At 43.3% G+C, this 17,664-nt stretch overlaps 1 protein-coding gene, 1 long non-coding RNA gene and 1 pseudogene across 5 annotated transcripts in view; 1 reads left to right on the top strand and 2 right to left on the bottom strand.

Moving 5' to 3' along the window:
* Nucleotides 1–267: 267 nt before the first annotated feature.
* LOC105483208 (replication protein A 14 kDa subunit-like) lies at nucleotides 268–972 on the bottom strand (annotated as a pseudogene).
* A 9,553-nt stretch (nucleotides 973–10,525) lies between these two features.
* LOC139356984 (uncharacterized) lies at nucleotides 10,526–16,110 on the bottom strand. The gene is made up of 3 exons (XR_011609581.1): nucleotides 15,963–16,110; nucleotides 14,459–15,346; nucleotides 10,526–14,357 (listed from the first exon to the last, which is right to left on the bottom strand). It is a non-coding gene; the product is annotated as an uncharacterized lncRNA (long non-coding RNA).
* Nucleotides 16,111–16,297: 187 nt separating this feature from the next.
* Nucleotides 16,298–17,664, top strand: part of LOC105483211 (G protein-coupled receptor 155) — a 50,790-nt gene continuing 49,423 nt past the window's right edge. For 2 of the 4 annotated variants that reach the window (XM_011743942.3, XM_011743940.3), the window contains exon 1: nucleotides 16,299–16,506. The gene's annotated coding sequence lies outside the window, so the exon portion shown is untranslated. Of the gene's footprint in view, nucleotides 16,507–16,550; nucleotides 16,918–17,664 lie in introns of those variants that run through there. The other 2 variants (XM_011743943.3, XM_011743941.3) reach the window with 2 other exon arrangements.

Genomic DNA, 17,664 nt, shown 5'->3' with positions numbered 1-17,664 from the left:
TTTTATTAATAAAATAGAAACCTAAACTCAGACAACTGCTTTATTCTTGCATCTAATCTGACCATATATTGGAGTAGCAATTCTTTTTAAAAGGGCTTAGGTGAGAACCGTCAATATATCAGTTTCATCAAAAACTCTAGGTTGGAATACCTTAAAAAGAGCAAGTTAAATATCAGAAAGCACAGAAATCTCTCCCTCAAACAAGAGGGGCTTCGTTTAATAGTCTTTAATATAGCTCATTTGCAATCACATGAAACTCCATCAAGATCAATCATGTTGCACAATCCCTAAAGGATAAAACTGAGGAAACTCATGAATAATTTTCACCGCTTCATTGTAAAGTCCAAGATCAAAAGGATGGTTATCTTCTTTTTTTTTTTTTTTTTTTTTTTTTTTTTTTTTTTTTTTTTTTTGTTGAGACGGAGTCTCGCTCTGTCGCCCGGGCTGGAGTGCAGTGGCTGGATCTCAGCTCACTGCAAGCTCCGCCTCCCGGGTTTACGCCATTCTCCTGCCTCAGCCTCCCGTGTAGCTGGGACTACAGGCGCCCGCCACCTCGCCCGGCTAATTTTTTGTATTTTTAGTAGAGACGGGGTTTCACCGTGTTAGCCAGGATGGTCTTGATCTCCTGACCTCGTGATCCGCCCGTCTCGGCCTCCCAAAGTGCTAGGATTACAGGCTTGAGCCACCGCGCCCGGCCGGTTATCTTCTTTAAACTGGACATAAGATGTACATGTGATGGTGGCCTTGGCAGTTACTCTTCCAACCACTTCCATAATTCCGGAGATTTCTTCATCAAAGGGTTCCATCAATTCAATGGTTCCATTTTTTTCCTTCTCCATCTGAAAGAATAAAAATTTTTCCAGTGGGATGAATCTTTTCCAGCCTCCCTATGAAGCAGACAGGTTTGTCGATGAACTGAGCTAGCATTCCGGCGTTGATACGCAACCTGGGCAACTCCATCGTGTTCACCATGATTATGGTCCAACGCTGCGGCAGGCGGGAAACCCACGAAAAACCCCTTTTTCTTTTTGAGCTATTTATAGCATACAAAATTGGGTAAAGCAACAAATACTCCCTTTCTCTGTACCTGAAAGCTCCAAAATTTAAAACTTATTTAGAATCCCACAGGGCTGAATCTCCTTTCATTGCTAATGTCCCACTGCTAAAACTTACCTCTAGGGGAAATATAAGCACCTTTCCTCTAGGCCCAGGGATTACTGCGGAAGCAGTGGACATGTGGGATTGTAAGTATGGATTCTGAGGGCTCAGGGATTACTGCGGAAGCAGCGGACATGTGGGATTGTAGGTATGGATTCTGAGGGATAGAATTAGTGCAGACCCTCCACATCAAGGGCGGGTATTCAGATGCCTAAACAGCTGACAAAATGAGAGACTTTTCCTCCTGGGTCATTATGTGGCCCCTTTCCATCTACCCCAACTATAAAGAATTTCCTGCTTCCTATAGAGTTAAAAGAAAATTGCCCAGAGGATATCAAGTGACAAAGCTTCCTGAGTATAGTACTCCCAGTTATGAGATTTATGAAGATAGATAGACACAATGATGCATAGTTTTTATGCCTGGGGAGATCTTATTATTTTTTATTAGTCATCTTAGAACAAATTACTAAAAAGACTGCAAAAAGCATTGCAATACAACAAAAGTCTCTAAACTCCCTAGTTTAAATGGTTTTAACAAAATGCTTATGTTCTGCACAGCTAATTGCTACAAGTCTGTAACTAAAACCAAGACTGCAGTCGCTCAATGCATAAAATTTACAGATAAATCAGTTCTGTAAACTTGCCTTTTGACTTTTTGGCTCTTATACTACTTAGAAGATTTTAAAGGTTTGATGAATGCCTGCACACTTCCACTCCTGCCTGGCCTAGAATGCTTAAATTGACTATGAGTCTTTTGGATCTAAGTGTCTTGGCTATGGGGGTCCCAGCAAGGGACAGGATGGATGCCAGGTAGCTACACCACTGCGGCAACAATACACAACAAAATAAAAGTTTGGCCATTGATGTTGCTTCTGGCAAATCTTGACCAGAAAGGGGAGAATGGAAACCAAAAATAAAATTCTAAGCATCCCAGTTGGCTAAATAGACCCTTCTCTTGGCCAACAGGATCCCAGAGAAACCTGAAAAACTACTTCATGCCATGATGGGAAAGGCAAAGTTGAATACACCTCCTTTTACCCTCCTGCCTTTTGAGTTTAGGCACAACTGACCAGCACTAACTCAAAAGACTGACAACAGACTCTGTAGCAGTAAGATACCAAATTCCAACTTGACTGTGGTATAGCATCCCATGGCAGATCGCAGGCCCTGAAGGAAATCGAAGTATTTCACCCCAAAATATATTTCTTTGACATATTTCGTAATGGCCCTGCAAAGCTGTCTCTTATGGGAAATGTGTCCTCTGTAGAGAATCCCCTTCCATAACTAGATCTTTTCCAGAGATTGATGCCTTTAAGGTCCCATAAGAGACGTTTACCATCTATTCTCTCTGAAGCGTGCTACCTGGAGGCTTCATCTACTTGATCAGAACCTTGGCTTCCACAACTCCCCTTGTCTTAACTCGATAATTTCTTTATGCTGACTTCAAACTCTTAAGGGGCAAAGCTTAACTTTTCAACCAGTTGCCAATCAGGAAATCTTGGACTCCACCTATAACCTGGAAGCCACCTCATTCAAGATGCTCTGCCTTTCCAGGCCAAACAAGTATATACCTTCCATGTATTGATTTATGTTTTTAACTTGTAACTTCTGTCTCCCTAAAATGCATAAAACTGAGCGGTAACCAAACCACCTTGGGCACATGTTCTCAGGACCTCCTGAGGCTGTGTCACAGACCATGGCCCTTAACATTTGCAAAACAAGCCTCTAAACTGATTGAGACCTCTCTGAGATACTTGTTGGTTTACAAGGTTTATCTTCAGAGAAGAAATACCAGGAGTGTTAGTAGTCTACTGGGGCTTGAGGAAGCAGGAGGAGAGTCCTCTAGACCTATAATTCTTGAAGCGAAGCTTCGATGGCTTTTATGGTGGCCAGGGCCCTATGCTGCTCTAGGGACTCTGGTGACAGGTCAGATCTATGGCCTGAGATTTCCCCAGGCACAAACTTTGCTTCCATGTAGAATGCTAACCACTGGGGAGTTCGCAGCATCGTGCAAAGGAGAGCCCACAGGCAATGATTTTAGGGGATCCAAGATGTCAGAGCCTGACTGTTTGAGATTCCTGGGCTATTCCAGGGCAGAGAGAATTTGGAAGTGGCAGAAAGGAAAGCATGTTAGGCAGTGCCTTTTTATTGAGGAGGTAAACTTTGGGGAAAAGTATACAAAATAGTGAGGGAGGGAAGGGCCATCTGCCCTGCCAGCAGAGGCAGCTGAGCCAACGCTGTCAGTTCACTCCCACGTCCAGAAGCCCAGGCAGTCCTGGGCAGGGTTGCAGTGACAGAAGCAACACTTATTTTTTTTTGAGAGGGGGGTCTTGCTCTGTCACTCAGGCTGTAGTACAGTGGCATGATCTCGGCTCACTGCAACTTCCACCCACCGGGTTCAGGCGATTCTTCTGCCTCAGCCTCCCCAGTAGCTGGGATTATAGGTGCCCACCACCTAGCCCGGTTAATTTTTGTATTTTTAGTGGAGACCGGGTTTCATCACATTGGCCAGACTGCTCCCAAACTCTTGACCTCAGATGATCCACCCGCCTCGGCCTCCCAAAGTGCTAGGATTACAGGCGTGAGCCACTGCACCCAGCCAGAAGTAACACTTCTTATAGTGGACAGCAGGGAAGTTGGCTGCTGGTGAGGAGGGGAATCATCCCTTGAACCCACCAAACTATCAGAGTCACTTGGTGGGAGGAAAATAGGTCTTCCCACAAAGGATGGGCCTACTCAGCCCAGGGTAGCCTAACACAGGTCACGCCTTTGAAAACAGATGATTTCATATCTATGGAAATGCCTCCTTTGCTAGAGGACTGTCAAATGGACCTTAAGATACATTTGAGTATGTGGAGCCCTCATAACAGTTTGGCTTTACCAGTACAAGCAATAGTCTCCATCAGGTAACAGCAGGTCAGGTAAGGCTAGAAGCTTACTCGTATCAGCTTGAGGTGATACTAGGGATCATGAAGGCCCTCTGATTCTGAGTGTACAAGTGAGCCAAGTCAGTAATAGAGCAGCACCACTGGGGCAGGTAGAAGACAGGAGCTGATAGATGTTCACAGAGCGGCACAAGGGTTGGAGCCCAAAGTACAACAACCAGTTCCAAAGTTGAGCCAAGGACCTGAGGGAGCAGGTGGACATGGGAGGCCAGAGCCATAGCAGGGTTCAGCTGTGTGGGACACTTTCTAGGAACTGTATCCAAGGATTTCTTTCTTACATTATTTTTAATTATTTTTAATTTAATTTTTTTGGAGACAGACCATCACTCTGTCACCCAGGCTGGAGTGCAGTGGTGCAATCATAGCTCACTGCAACCTCGAACTGCTGGGCTCAAGTGATCCTCCCACCTCAGCCTCCTGAGTAGCTAGCACTACAGGAGTGTGCCACCAAAGAGTTCTGTCCTTGAGATGACTTTGTTTTTTGATTTTTGTTTTTTTAGAGACAGGGCTTCACTCTGTCACCCATGCTGATCTTGAATGCCTGGCCTCAAATGATCCTCCTGCCTCAGCCTCTTGAGTTACTGTGATTACAGGCATGAAGCACCTCACCTGACACCTGACTCTGAGTGGCTGGTTACTTATTAGCCATGACATGAGACTGTGAAGTGACTTTTCTTCAAGGGTATCTTCAAGGCCCTGCTAGACATTTGACAAATATATGATAAGCATATCTCTGCTAGACATTTGACAAACATGCAATAAGTTTATCCACAACTTTATCCACAACTTGGCTAGTGGCCATTAGACCACATATACTGCATTTGCTCACTCTTCTCAAGGCGTAATGCCTCATCTTTCAGTATCTCTGGAGGATTGGCTTTAAGATAATTTATATTTCCATTAGCTGATACTGCCCTTACTGCTTTGCTATCTTTTCTTTTTTTGAGACAGAGTCTCGCTCTGTCACCCAGGCTGGAGCACAGTGGTGTGGTCTTGGCTCACTGCAACCTCCACCTCTTGGGTTCAAGTGATTCTTCTGTCTCAGCCTCCCGAGTAGCTGGGATCATAGGCATGTGCTACCATGCGCAGCTAATTTTTGTATTTTTAGTAGAGATAGGGTTTCACCATGTTGGCCAGGCTGGTCTTGAACTCCTGACCTCAAGTAATCCACTTGCTTTGGCCTTCCAAAGTGAGTTACAGGTATGAGCCACCGCACCTGGTACGCCCCCACACTTTTTTCCTTAAATAAATAGAGACAGGGTCTCAGTGTGTTGCCAAGGCTGGTCTCAAACTCCTGGGCTCAAGCAATCCTCCCACCTTGGCCTCCAAAGTGCTGGGATTGCAGGTGTAAGCCACCACGCCCAGCCATCTGCTATCTTCTTTTACTACATTTTATAAATTTTAAAGTCTCTTTGAATACTCCTATTTTACTTTATTCTACATTGAGAGTTTTTTGATCCAGACTCTAGCAGGAGCTGTAGAAGTATTATTCTCTGTGCGGGACAGAAACTTTCTACATTCTGGATCTAGAGTGGGGCTCTAATAATGGATGAGAATTGAAAACTGGTACAAAGAAAAACAATTTTACAAAACATTTAGCTTTCAGAAGAAATCATAGGTAAATATAATTACGACCTTGATGCAAGGAAGGATTTCTTTAAAAATATACCAAATGCACAAACTATAAAGGAAAAGATTATTAAAAAGTCAAATTTTAGAAAATAACATATCTGAAGAAAGATAAGAGGAATTATAATTGTTTCTCAAAAACCAAAGCTTTAAGAGATTGTGAAAAGACTGCACTGGGGTTTTACTACATAATCGACAACACATTCAGTGTATTGGCTTAGTTACTGAATGTGTCAGAAAATTACCTTACCCAGTTTTACCTATAATACGAACTTTCTGACTGGGATTTGGAAATGACGTCATAGGGAAGACACGGTGTATATGTACAAGGAACAAAGACAGCCAACTCTTTTGTTTTGTTTTTCTCCACAAAGAGCAAATCAAAAGAAATGGGTTTCACCTGAGGAACGATGTCATAGGAAAATAGTTACTGAAATGGATTTCTAATGGAAAATGCCAGACCCAATGTGCCCTTTTTAAATAATGAAAACGTATCTCTCCCAGTGAGCAGTGAGCCGGTAGAAAAATTTTTTTGCCCTCCTCTAAGATAAATATTCCTGCTTACTCTTAAAACAGACTAACAGGCTGGCCATGGTGGGTTACACCTATAATCGCAACATTTTGGGAGTCCAAGGCAAGAGGACTCCTTGCAGCCAGGAGTTTAAGACCAGTCTGGTCAACATAGCCAGACACTGTCTCTACAAAAAAAAATTAGCTGCGTGTGGTGGTGCACACCTAGCTACTCCGAGGCTGAGGCAAGAGCCCAGGAATTCGTAGCTGCAGTGAGCTGTGATCACACTACTGCACTCCAGCCTGGGTGACAGAGCAAGCCCTCGTCTCTTAAAAGAAGAAAAAAAAGACATAATTTCTAGTTTAGTCCCTAAATGAGAATTTCTTAACTAGGAATTTGCAATAGAATAATCTGCAGAATCTGGTGGAAAAAAATACAGGCCTTGGACCTGATTCCTGTGACACTGATTGAGTAAAGTCTGGCTGGGCCCTGGCATCCATGTTTTAAAAATTATATTCCCCCGGTGATTCTGGTATGAAGCTCCAGTTGAGAACTACTGTGACAGAACTTTTGGATTCTTCACTGTGATTAAGCTTTCTGCAGAATGCTCTGTAATAGCCCTCAATCCTTATGACTGTCCCCACCCACTTGTTCTTCCATCTGTTTGCTCACTTGACCTTCCTAGGTTCTTGACGAGTAACCCATACATTCAAATCATGTTGAACAAATAATGTGTGGGGCAAGCAGGTAGCCTGGTAGCACCAAGTCACTAGCATGTAGTAACAATGAAATGAGAAGACTGAGAAGGTGAGAAAATGCTGAGAAAGAGGAAGAATGATGGAGAACCTGGAAGCATATCAAGCCTAAAAGAGGAAAAAAGGAATGGGAGCAAATGCATAAACCTATACCCTCCTCCCCTCATCCTGCCTGTAGTAATCCCTGCACCAGCTGTCTCCTTAGCAACCACTTCCCATTGGTCACCAGCCTCAATGGGACTGATATAAACCTTCTGTTATTTCCCTTTCCGAGAGCTGAGGAGACAACTGCCTCTTCTTCAGTTCATTTGCTATTACCCTTGCTGATGTTCTACGCTGTTTGGAATGTCTAGCTATTCCCATGAGGGCTTTTTCCTTTCTAACCTTCACACAGGCTAAGTTCTCTGTAACGGAGCTCATGCTCCTTCCCTGTTTACCACCTTCAGAAGTTAACAGAGGGAATCTGGACAAATTTGTTTTGGACAAACATTACCTACAGACTCTAATTTTTGACACTGATGGCTGGATGGGTGAGATTAAAGTGGTTGTGAGGACAGATTCAGACAGGGACTTCTGAATCTCACTGCGATGTCTGCTTGTGGTTTGAAGATTTCTAAAAACTGCTTCAAGTGCCCTCAGATTTGATCTTCTTTTGCCTGTAAAATAAATGATTTATTCACTATGGCTAACATTGGGCTGAAATTTTCAACACCAGTTCTTGGTTTGACTAAGACTATTGGGTTAAAACAACAACACAAGAAAAATCCTTGATCAGTCACTGAGACAATATATGAAATGAAATTTTTAAGAATCTTCTAGGAATTTTGTCTTTTTTTTTTTTTTTTTTTTTTTGAGACAAGGTCGCACTCTGTCACTTAGGCTGGGGTGCAGTGATGTGATTAGAGCTCACTGCAGCTCAAACTCCTGGGCTCAAGCAATCCTCCTGCCTCAGCCTCTCGAGTAGCTGGGACTACATAGGCATGCACTCCCATATCTGCCTAATTATTTTATTTTTTGTGGAGTCAGGGGCTCACTTTGTTGCCCAGGCTGGTCTTGAATTCCCGGGCTCAAGCAATCCTCCTGCCTTGGCCTCCCAAAGTGCTGGCATTACAGGTGTCAGCTACTGTGCCTGGCCTCAAGTTTTAACATTACTATAAACATGTTGTTGTCTCCAAAATATATGAGTACAATAAACCTATGGGACAGTGTTTGGTTTAGGCCATTTGGACTAATAATAGGTCAGTCTTGATATAGTTAATTATGCTATTAGCTATAGACTATAGAGACTGAGACCCCAATTCACACTGCACTGAGAAGCATAGTTTCATCAATGTTATTCTCCAAGAGTAACAATCTCCAATCTAGTGTCCAGACCTCTTTGTGAGTAGGCCTGGTGAATGTTGTTATGGTTCAGAAGTCTTAAGTTTCCTTTCCTGTCTCAACTTGTTGGGAAGGTCTAGGGAAAGCTTGCATAAGAGTTAAGGTAAAGAAAAGTCTAAATAATGTTTGGAGTTCTGAGACCATTTAAATATTTGTGGAATTAATTAATGGAACACTATCATATTTAGTCTATGTAATACCAATGATGATTCCCCATGATTTATTCTGTTTCAGCCACTGTCATTTATAAAAATTGTCTAGTTTCTCTGCTGCCATGTAGACACTTGAGTGTTGATACTTTTTCTCTATCAGTTACTTTTGTTAATATCAGAAAGAAGCAGTCTAAGAAAGAGCAGGGACCCGGCGTGGTGGCTCCCGCCTATAATCCCAGCACTTTGGGCGACTGAAGTGGGAGAATCACTTGAGCACAAGAGTTTCATACCAGCCTGGCCAACATGACGAAACCCCATCTCTACAAAAACAAATACAAAAAGTAGCCAGGTGTGGTGGCGCATCCTGTGGTCCCAGCTACTCAGGAGGCTGAGGTGGGAGGATCGCTTGAGCCTGGGAGGCTGAGGCTGCAGTGAGCTATGATCGTGCCACTGCACTCCAGCCTGAGCGACAGAGCAAGACCCTGTCTCGAGGGAAAAAAAAAAGAACAGGTGTTTCTGTTTTGAGTGATTCTCTAAATACAAAAATGTCACCAACTTATTTAGCTCTATTGTAAGAGTTAGTAGGGCAACAAAAGTTGATCAAGTTTCTACTTTCTATTCTACCAAATACTGTTCTGACACTGAGGAGACTATAGAAATCAGCACAGATAGAGGACCTGCCCCTTCAAGGAGGGAAAGAGACTGGAACCCCTAAAACATTTCCTCTACTAGAAGAATGCATCTGAGGTATGTGCTTCACTGCTGTGCTGAGGATGTGATAGCCTTTTTTTGAGCTAGCTATTTACTCAAAAATGTTTTAACTAGAATCAGCTAAAAACATTCTTAACCTAAAGTCAAGGTTAAAATCTGAGATTTCTCCACTTCCTATTTGTATTTTACAATGTTGGTTAGTTTTAGTTTTTCACCTTAGGCATTATTCAAATTAGAAAATGCTCTGCACAGTTAAAAGATTATTTCTTTAAAGGCTGCCTATTAAATAAATTTGTTAGTGAGCCCACTTTTAAATGAACAATTTAGAAGTAGGAACAAGTGCCGGGCGTGGTGGCTCAAGCCTGTAATCCCAGGACTTTGGGAGGCCGAGACGGGCGGATCACGAGTTCAGGAGATCGAGACCATCCTGGCTAACACGGTTGAAACCCCGTCTCTATTAAAAATACAAAAAATTAACCGGGCGAGGTGGCGGGCGCCTGTACTTGGGAGGCTGAGGCAGGAGAATGGCGTAAACCCAGGAGGCGGAGCTTGCAGTGAACCGAGATCGCGCCACTGCACTCCGGCCTGGGCGACAGAGCGAGACTCTGTCTAAAAAAAAAAAAAAAAAAAAAAAAAAGCAGGAACAAGTGTATTTTTTTTGTTTTTCATTTTCATGTTCCTGTTCTCTCACTCCTTTCAAAAAATAAAAAAAAGTAGTCAAAACAAAACCACAAATATCAAGAAGCTAAGTCCTGAAACAGACTGGTGGGGCCCCCAAAGTTACCATGCTTCTATTGTGATTTCTGCAGCCTATCTTATGTAAGTCACCGATTTAACTTTCAGTTTCATAACCTAATTCTGGTTTCATTGTTTTTCTGCTTAACTTTTTTTTTTTTTTCTTTTAAACAGTCTTGCTCTGTGGGCCCGGAGCTAGAGTGCAGTGGCATGATCTGGGCTCACCACAACCTCCGCCTCCCAAGTTGAAGCAGTTCTCCTGCCTCAGACTCCCCAGTAACTGGGATTATAGGCGCACTCCACTGCACCCGGCTAATTTTTATATTTTTAGTAAAGACAAGGTTTTACCATGTTGGCCAGGCTGGTCTTGAACTCCTGACCTCAGTGATCCACCTGCCTTGGCCTCCCAAAGTGCTGGGATTATAGGTGTGAGCCACCACACCTGGCCTCTGCTTAACTTCTTAAGTGCTGGCCTGGACAAAAGCCTCTGCCCATTTAATCACATTTGAGCCTTTCTTGGGGTCAATAACAAGATCAATAGCCACATGAGATGTTTAGGTTCCACTTTATTGCTTTTGTGAGAATATTTCAGTAGTAAATTGAAAGAGAAAAAAGTTATTGTATATTTATGCACACATAAACATATATATGTATGTTAAAAGATAATAGGGCTTTAACTTGACATCAGAAATAATTATTTAATTCTAGCATTTACAATCACAAAACGAAGTCAACAATTTGGCGGAATACTTATTTATTTATTTATTTGAGATGAAGTCTTGCTCTTTTGCCCAGACTGGAGTGCAGTGGCGCGATCTCGGCTCATTGCAACCTTCGCCTCCCCGGTTCAAGCAATTCGTCTGCCTCAGCCTCTCAAGTAGCTGGGATTACAGGCACGCGCCATCACACCTAGATAATTTTTGCATTTTTAGTAGAGACAGGGTTCCACCTTGTTGGCCAGGCTGGCCTCACATGATCTGTCCACTTCAGCCTTCCAAAATTCTGGGATTATAGGCATGAGCCACCATGTCTGGCCTGGGGGAATATGTAAATAAAGCTATAAAACTAGGCCAAGTGAAAAGCTGGAAATAAGAAATCCAGTTACTGTAAAAGAGCTATGTCACAGTTGCTTGTATCAAATACTTCCTATAGTTACAATCCAACTTCCTAGATAGCTGATAGGCAATTATGTTTTATTCAATCATTCAAAAACCATTTACAGAATGCCTACCATATGTCAGGGAAAGCACTATTCTAAATGCTGAGAATACAAAGATCAACAAAAGCAAGGTCTTTGTCTTCTCTAAGGTCATAGATCATTTGTCTTCTCTAAGGTCATCATATCTGTGCTCTTAAATCATTCTATTTTATGGGTGGATTTCATGTATCTTCCTGGTTTAATACACAATCATAGTTTTAAAATTTGTTTTAGAAGATTTCCATACAGCCAAAATACATACTTGTATATTAATTTTATCAAGAAAAAGGGAAACTTTTCTGCACAGAAAAAAAAAAATTAAATCATGTGTATTCTTACCACTCAGAGAGAATTACTGTTGCATTTTCCTTTAGCATTTTTTCCTGTGCATTTGATTTTAAGTAATAGAAAACCCAACTCAAACTTGTTTAAACAATGAAGAAAACTGATTGGTACACATGAATGAAGAGTCCACAGGCCAACCAGTGAGGCTGCTTCAGGTGGGGCTTGATCCCACAACTCAACATGTCATCAAGGTCCCTGTTAATTTCCTTCTCTCTGCTGTGCCTACCTTGGTTTCTGCACCATTCTAAGACCGGCTTCTCTTACGGTTCTAAAATGCCTGTCAGCATCTTCCTCTTGTCTAGCAACAAAGAGAATATCAGCATTCTCTGCAAAAGTCCTGAGAATTATTCAACTGAGCTACTTTAGGATCAGTGCCCACCCTGACTAATCATTAAGTGCAAAGGGATGAAATATACTGATTGGACAGCCTGCATTAGTTACATCACCTCTGAAGGGAGAGTGAAGTCAACTTCTCTGGAAACATGAATCCCTAAAGAGAAAATGATGCTATTGGGAAGGGGAAGGGGAGTTTTAAAGAAACTAAAAGTTTTTAAACAAAATTTGGCATCATATTAGACATGTTCAAACAGCACATTTTAAGTCACTCTCTTTTATTTGTCTATTCTTTACTCAACTTTGGTTAGACTTTATAGATGGCCCAGTTTCCCCTTTTTCAAGGAAGATCATCCTCAAAATTTCGCTAGGGAATATTTAGTAGGCATTAAAAATGATATAAATCTATCTATATGAATAAATTGTTTATGGATTATAACAGTATTATTAAAAAGTTACTAAAAATCATGTGTGTGAAAATCACATGTATAATCCTATTTTTCTTAAATAATCTATATTTGCATAAAATGATACATATATGGTATAATACTAAAGAAATTATCCACAGGTATGATTTTCAGTTTCTTCATTCTTTTCTGTATTATCTGAATATGTTATCATTGTTATTTATTACTTTCATAGAAAGAAACATTAGAAGTACTTCATTTTGGGAAAAATAAAAATCACCAGGAATCCACATGTACATCATATTGCCTCAACATATATCCTACATGACCTTTGTCATTGTATCAAACCATTTGGTTTGTTTCTCCTGTCAATTTTGATCAGCGGGACTTGAGGGAAAGGGGGATATCAGTGTGCTTGAAGTTTATAGGTCCCTCTTACATGTAAATGAAAGTTACGATTAATTTGCAGTTTTCCCTCCATTATTCTGCATTACTTTTAGCTTTTCTTCATTTTTTTCCAGTTAATAGTATAGAATAAGTCAGCATCTCACAGAATGATTAGCAGATATGGCAGTGGAATTAAATTAGCTTCTCGTGGCATTCATTGGTAATTACTTCTCTAAGGGTGACTTTTTAATGAAGTCTTTCATCTTTGTATACATTTTGTTCTTAGAGTTTCCTTCCACAAGCTGCTCTGTGGAAGGAAACCTCATCAGTGAGGTTCCCACAAGAAACTTCGTAAATTCTGTACGGATGTCTTCTCAAACCATGTCTTTATTTCTGCTCTTTCTCTCTCTTTTCTGTTTTCTCCCTAGGGGTCTACCGGAAATCTCTACATACATGTGCTGATGTCTTTATAAGCAGTTCGTTTACAGGACAGGGAGGGCTTTTATTCTCATTCTCTGTCATAGACTAGTTGGGTGTTCTTAGACGAACTGCGTAATCTCCTAGAATCTCAGATGGAGAGGACGATAACTTCAAGAAAGAAAATTGAACTAGAAAATTTCTCAAGGTTTTAGATTTGAGGTCTAAAATCAAATTTGTTATTTTCTCCTTGAAACTGCTTCTCCCACTGAAATAGTTCTTCCTTTCATTTTCAGATAACAGAATAATAGAAAACAACAACATTTTATGGCTGGACAGGATACCAGAAGCTCTCTAGTTCAATTTCTTTTCTTTATTTTAACGGATGAGGAAATACATAAGCTTGTTAAATCCTTCCTTCTCTCTCTTTTATTTTTATTTTTTGTCTTTTTCAGACAGGGTCTCACTCTGTTGCTCTGGGTGGAGTGCAGTGGTGCGATCTCAGTTCATTGCAGCCTTCGCCTCCTGGGCTCAAGCAATCTTCTCATCTCAGCCTTCTGGGTTGCTGGAACCACAGGTGTGTGCCACCACACCTGGCTAATTATTATTTTTTTTTTTTTTTTAAGACCAAGTTTTGCTCTGTCACCCAGGCTGGAGTGCAATGGCGTGATCTCAGTTTACTGCAACCTCTGCCTCCTGGGTTCAAGCAATTCTCCTGTCTCAGCTTCCCAAGTAGCTGGGATTACAGGTGCACACCACCATGCCCAGCTAATTTTTGTATTTTTAGTAGAGATGGGGTTTCCCCATGTTGGCCAGGCTGGTCTCGAACTCCTGACCTCAGGTGATCCACCCGGCTTGGCCTCCCAAAGTGCTGAGATTACAGGCGTGAGCCACTGCACCCGGCCTAATTTTTGTATTTTTTGCAGAGATGGGGTTTTGTCATGTTGTTCAGGCTGGTGAACTCCTGGGCTTAAGTGATCTTCCTGCCTCGCCTCCCAAAGTGCTGGGATTACAGGCGTGAGCCACCTCACCCTGTCCTTCCTCCTCGCCCTGTCCTTCCTCCTCTTTAGCCCTATCAGTAATTGAGTCCCATCAGTTCTCCCTTTTCCTGTCTCTCAGACCTATTCCATTCTTTTTACTGTCATCACCCAAGAGTAAGTCTTCATTTCCTTATGTCTTGGTTCTTCCCCAAGTCACCACACTGTTTTTCTTGCCTTCAGTCTCTCTTTCAACTAATCATGGTACAGCTTCCAGATTACACACCCACAAATAGTGTAATCATTCTGACATGTTCCTGTGGGAAAAGAAAAGTTAAATGTTTTACTGTGGCCGAAGGATAAGGTTCAAACTCTGAGACTAACCCAAGGAACCTCCTACAGGTTGACCATAACTTACCTTTCCAGGCCTATCTTCCAGTATTCCCCTAGTAGTCAATGCTCAAGAAGTATTTATTTAATTGAATTAATCTTCATACTTCCTAAACAAAAATCCTTTTAGCCTCGAGATAATTGAGATATTCAGATGTTCTTTTTTTTTTTAAGCAGTCAGGTTCAAGGGAAACAAAGAAGGCAGTTAAAAGTGAGAAAGACAGAGAACAAAGGAGAAGCAAAGAAAACTGGAGCAGGATCCATGCCTTTTTATAGCTTTAATTTCTGCTCATTTTTTTGCTGCTAAGTTTCAGATCCTTTAACCTACCCTTAGCTTACCGTAATTTTTCTTAGTAAGCCACACAATTTTGTATCTTTGCACTAAGATGGCCGAGATGATAGGAAGACATGGAAATTGCCATACAAAAATGTTTAAGATGCAAAGCAAGGTAAAAGGTTGTAAACAAACGCTTGTGGATATCTTAAGTGGGAACATATATAAATATTTTAAAATTTGAAATAATTTTTATTTCAAAAGACTAACTCATGCAGGATTTCTTCAGATTTCAAAGTGGAGCACTGTATTTGGGATACTGTATATAGGTTTGTTGTCTGAGGCCCATGGCAAGTTAATACACTGGGACACCAGGTTGCAGAAGAGAAAGAGGTTTAATCATAGAGCCACCAAACACAGATAGGAGGAAACCTCAAATTCGTCTCCAGGAGAACTTTGAGGCTCAGGTTCTTAAGGGTTTTGGAGTGGTCTGAAGTGTGGAGATCATTAATTGGTTGAAGACTGCAGGGCGAAGTCATGGGACAGGGAGATGAAGAAGCTGTATTCTCATACTGATTCCCTTCTTCTGTGGCAGGGGTCTTCCAGCTAGCTGGCATTAGTTATTTCGCTGGAATTTAGGGTCTGAAAAATATCTTGAGCAATTCTTAAAAGCCTTATGACTCTAACATCAGAAAACCTATCTATAGGAACAACGGGGATGCAAATGTACTATCTAGCTCTACCTGACTTTCGGTTACAAGGAAGTGGGCCAACGTGTAGCCTGATTAATGCTTAATTATATTTTTGTCCAGAATTCTTATAAACCCTGAGGATGGTTTCAATACCTTTATTTCAAGAAGCTTCGTAAGTTTTCCATCAACGCCACCAGTTTCCTATCAGTATACTGAGAGGATATGTATGTAGTTCCCCACCCCCACCCCTACCCCTGCCCCGCAATAGAAGCAGTTATGGACAGGGCCCAGATTCTAAAGCAAGCCCAGGGCTAAGCGTTTACATTTTAATCTCTTATGTAGGAACGTCAAGGTCACACTGCCTTGGTGAAGGTGGAAGGCAGGATTTTGACCCAGGTCTGATTCTAAGCCCTTGCTTTAAAACTCTATGCTATAAAAAGTCCTAGGCTAATCAGGAGCGAAACTGGCAGATCACACGAGGTTGGGGTTAAGCGGAAAGACAACCCCGCTCTGTGTCTGTGCTTAAGGAGACGAAAAATAAACTGAACATCCCCCAAGACGGCTACCATTTTGTGGGAGGTGGGAGGCCGGAAGTCCCGCCCCGGAGGATCGCGGCTGGGTGGTTCCCAGCCGGCAGGGCGGGGCCGGGTACCGTGGGGCTCGGAGGCTGGAGGAGGGGGCAGGGACTGAAGGCGGGGTTGGGGAACGTGTGGCTTGGAGGCCCGAGGCTGTGGGTGGGGCCTGAGGGTGGGACCAGGACTCTGGGCTCGAGGCTCGTGGAAGTGGGCGGGGCTTGAGGGCGGGGAGGGGCCCGTCTGGCTGGAAGTTCGGAGCTGGGGGCGGGGCCTGAAGGCGGGGCTGGGAGGGGGTGGGCACCGAAGGCGGGGTGGGGGCGGGGCCTCGCGGCCGGCGCGGGGCTGAGCTGACAGGGCCGCGGCGGCTTACCCCACCTCACTTTATCGGAACGTGCCTAAGCTGCTGCAGCTGGCACCCGGCTGCGCTCAGCGAAGAGGGGTGGGGGCGGGAGATGACGGTGGTCTTCTCCCTGCTTGACCCCCTGCGAGCGCCAGCTCCCTTCTCCTCGCCTCCCCAAGGTTGCAGACGAAGCAGGTGAGATGGGCCCCTGGAGCGCAGACCTGCCCGGTCCTGGCTCTCCCTTGCGGACACGGGGTACTCCCACCCCTACCCCTCGGGCCTGGGCACGTGGGCAGCCGCCGACCCTCTGCGCCCTGGCCCCGCGGCCCGTTGTCTGAACCCGCTGTCTCTGCCCCGCAGCGCCTGCCTTTGGAATGTGTGAGATCACCCGGGAAGGCTCGCGCGGGGGAAGGGGTGTCTCGTACCCTCCGGAGACAGAACTGCCATCCCTAGTTTGGGAAGCTCCTCACTGCACGGGCGTCCACCCTGTCATTCTTAGACTCTTCCCTTTATCACGAGGGTACCCTCAGTATCTGGCCCTCCCGAAGGCTTCTGCCCAGGCACCTGGAGCACTGCGCCAAATTTTCTCCGTTACCCATTTTTGGGGTATGTTAGTTACCATGACGTTGTGACTCCCGTGCCCTGGGAAGACGAGCGACCACCTTTTTCTTACGCCAGGCACAGACCCCTGGCTGCCTTTCCACTTCCACTGCTGCCTTTCCAGGCGTTGGCTGGCACCTGCTCTCCGAGCAGCCTATTCGGTTAGGAACTCTCTGCGCCCCTTATCTTGGAGGGCCACAGTCTGTCCCTGCAGATGAGGCAAGGAGGCAGTGCTCAGCGCTCCCTACCCGGGTCTCTGGGGAGGACATTTGGTGCCCAGCAAGTAGGTGGGAGTGGGTGAATGGTGCGACTGTTGATGTTGAAGAGTGCTTTAATAGTACCACACTGTATTACACTTATCCCACAGGATAAAGGATGTTGGCTGTTTGAGAAATAGCCTGAGAGTTTAAAGCTTTCTCTGTGAAGTTAGTCAACCCTCTCCTTTCCCCCACCCTCCCATTTTCACTTAATAGCACTTATTTACAATATCAGTGGTTCGTTTATGTGATCTAAGCCAAGTATGATGTGGCTAGAAGCGGTTTGTAAGTACAGTAGCATTTCTCCAGTTCGTGCCTCAGCGAGTGTTTTTTTTTTTTTTACTGTGAACGTGTTTGTTCTGTAACAAGCTTTTGTTTTTATAGATGAAAAGGCTGGATGTAATTTTTTTTAAACTTCCCTTGCTGTGGTTCCTGTTCATTTTAAAATATGCTTTAGAAAGCATGTTATCTTCCCGTTTAAAAAAGATTAGGATGA

The sequence above is a fragment of the Macaca nemestrina genome, chromosome 11 (assembly GCF_043159975.1).
Source record: "Macaca nemestrina isolate mMacNem1 chromosome 11, mMacNem.hap1, whole genome shotgun sequence".
NCBI lineage: Eukaryota > Metazoa > Chordata > Mammalia > Primates > Cercopithecidae > Macaca > Macaca nemestrina.
Note: the sequence above shows the minus strand (reverse complement) of the source record. Positions and strands in the feature narration are given on the sequence as shown.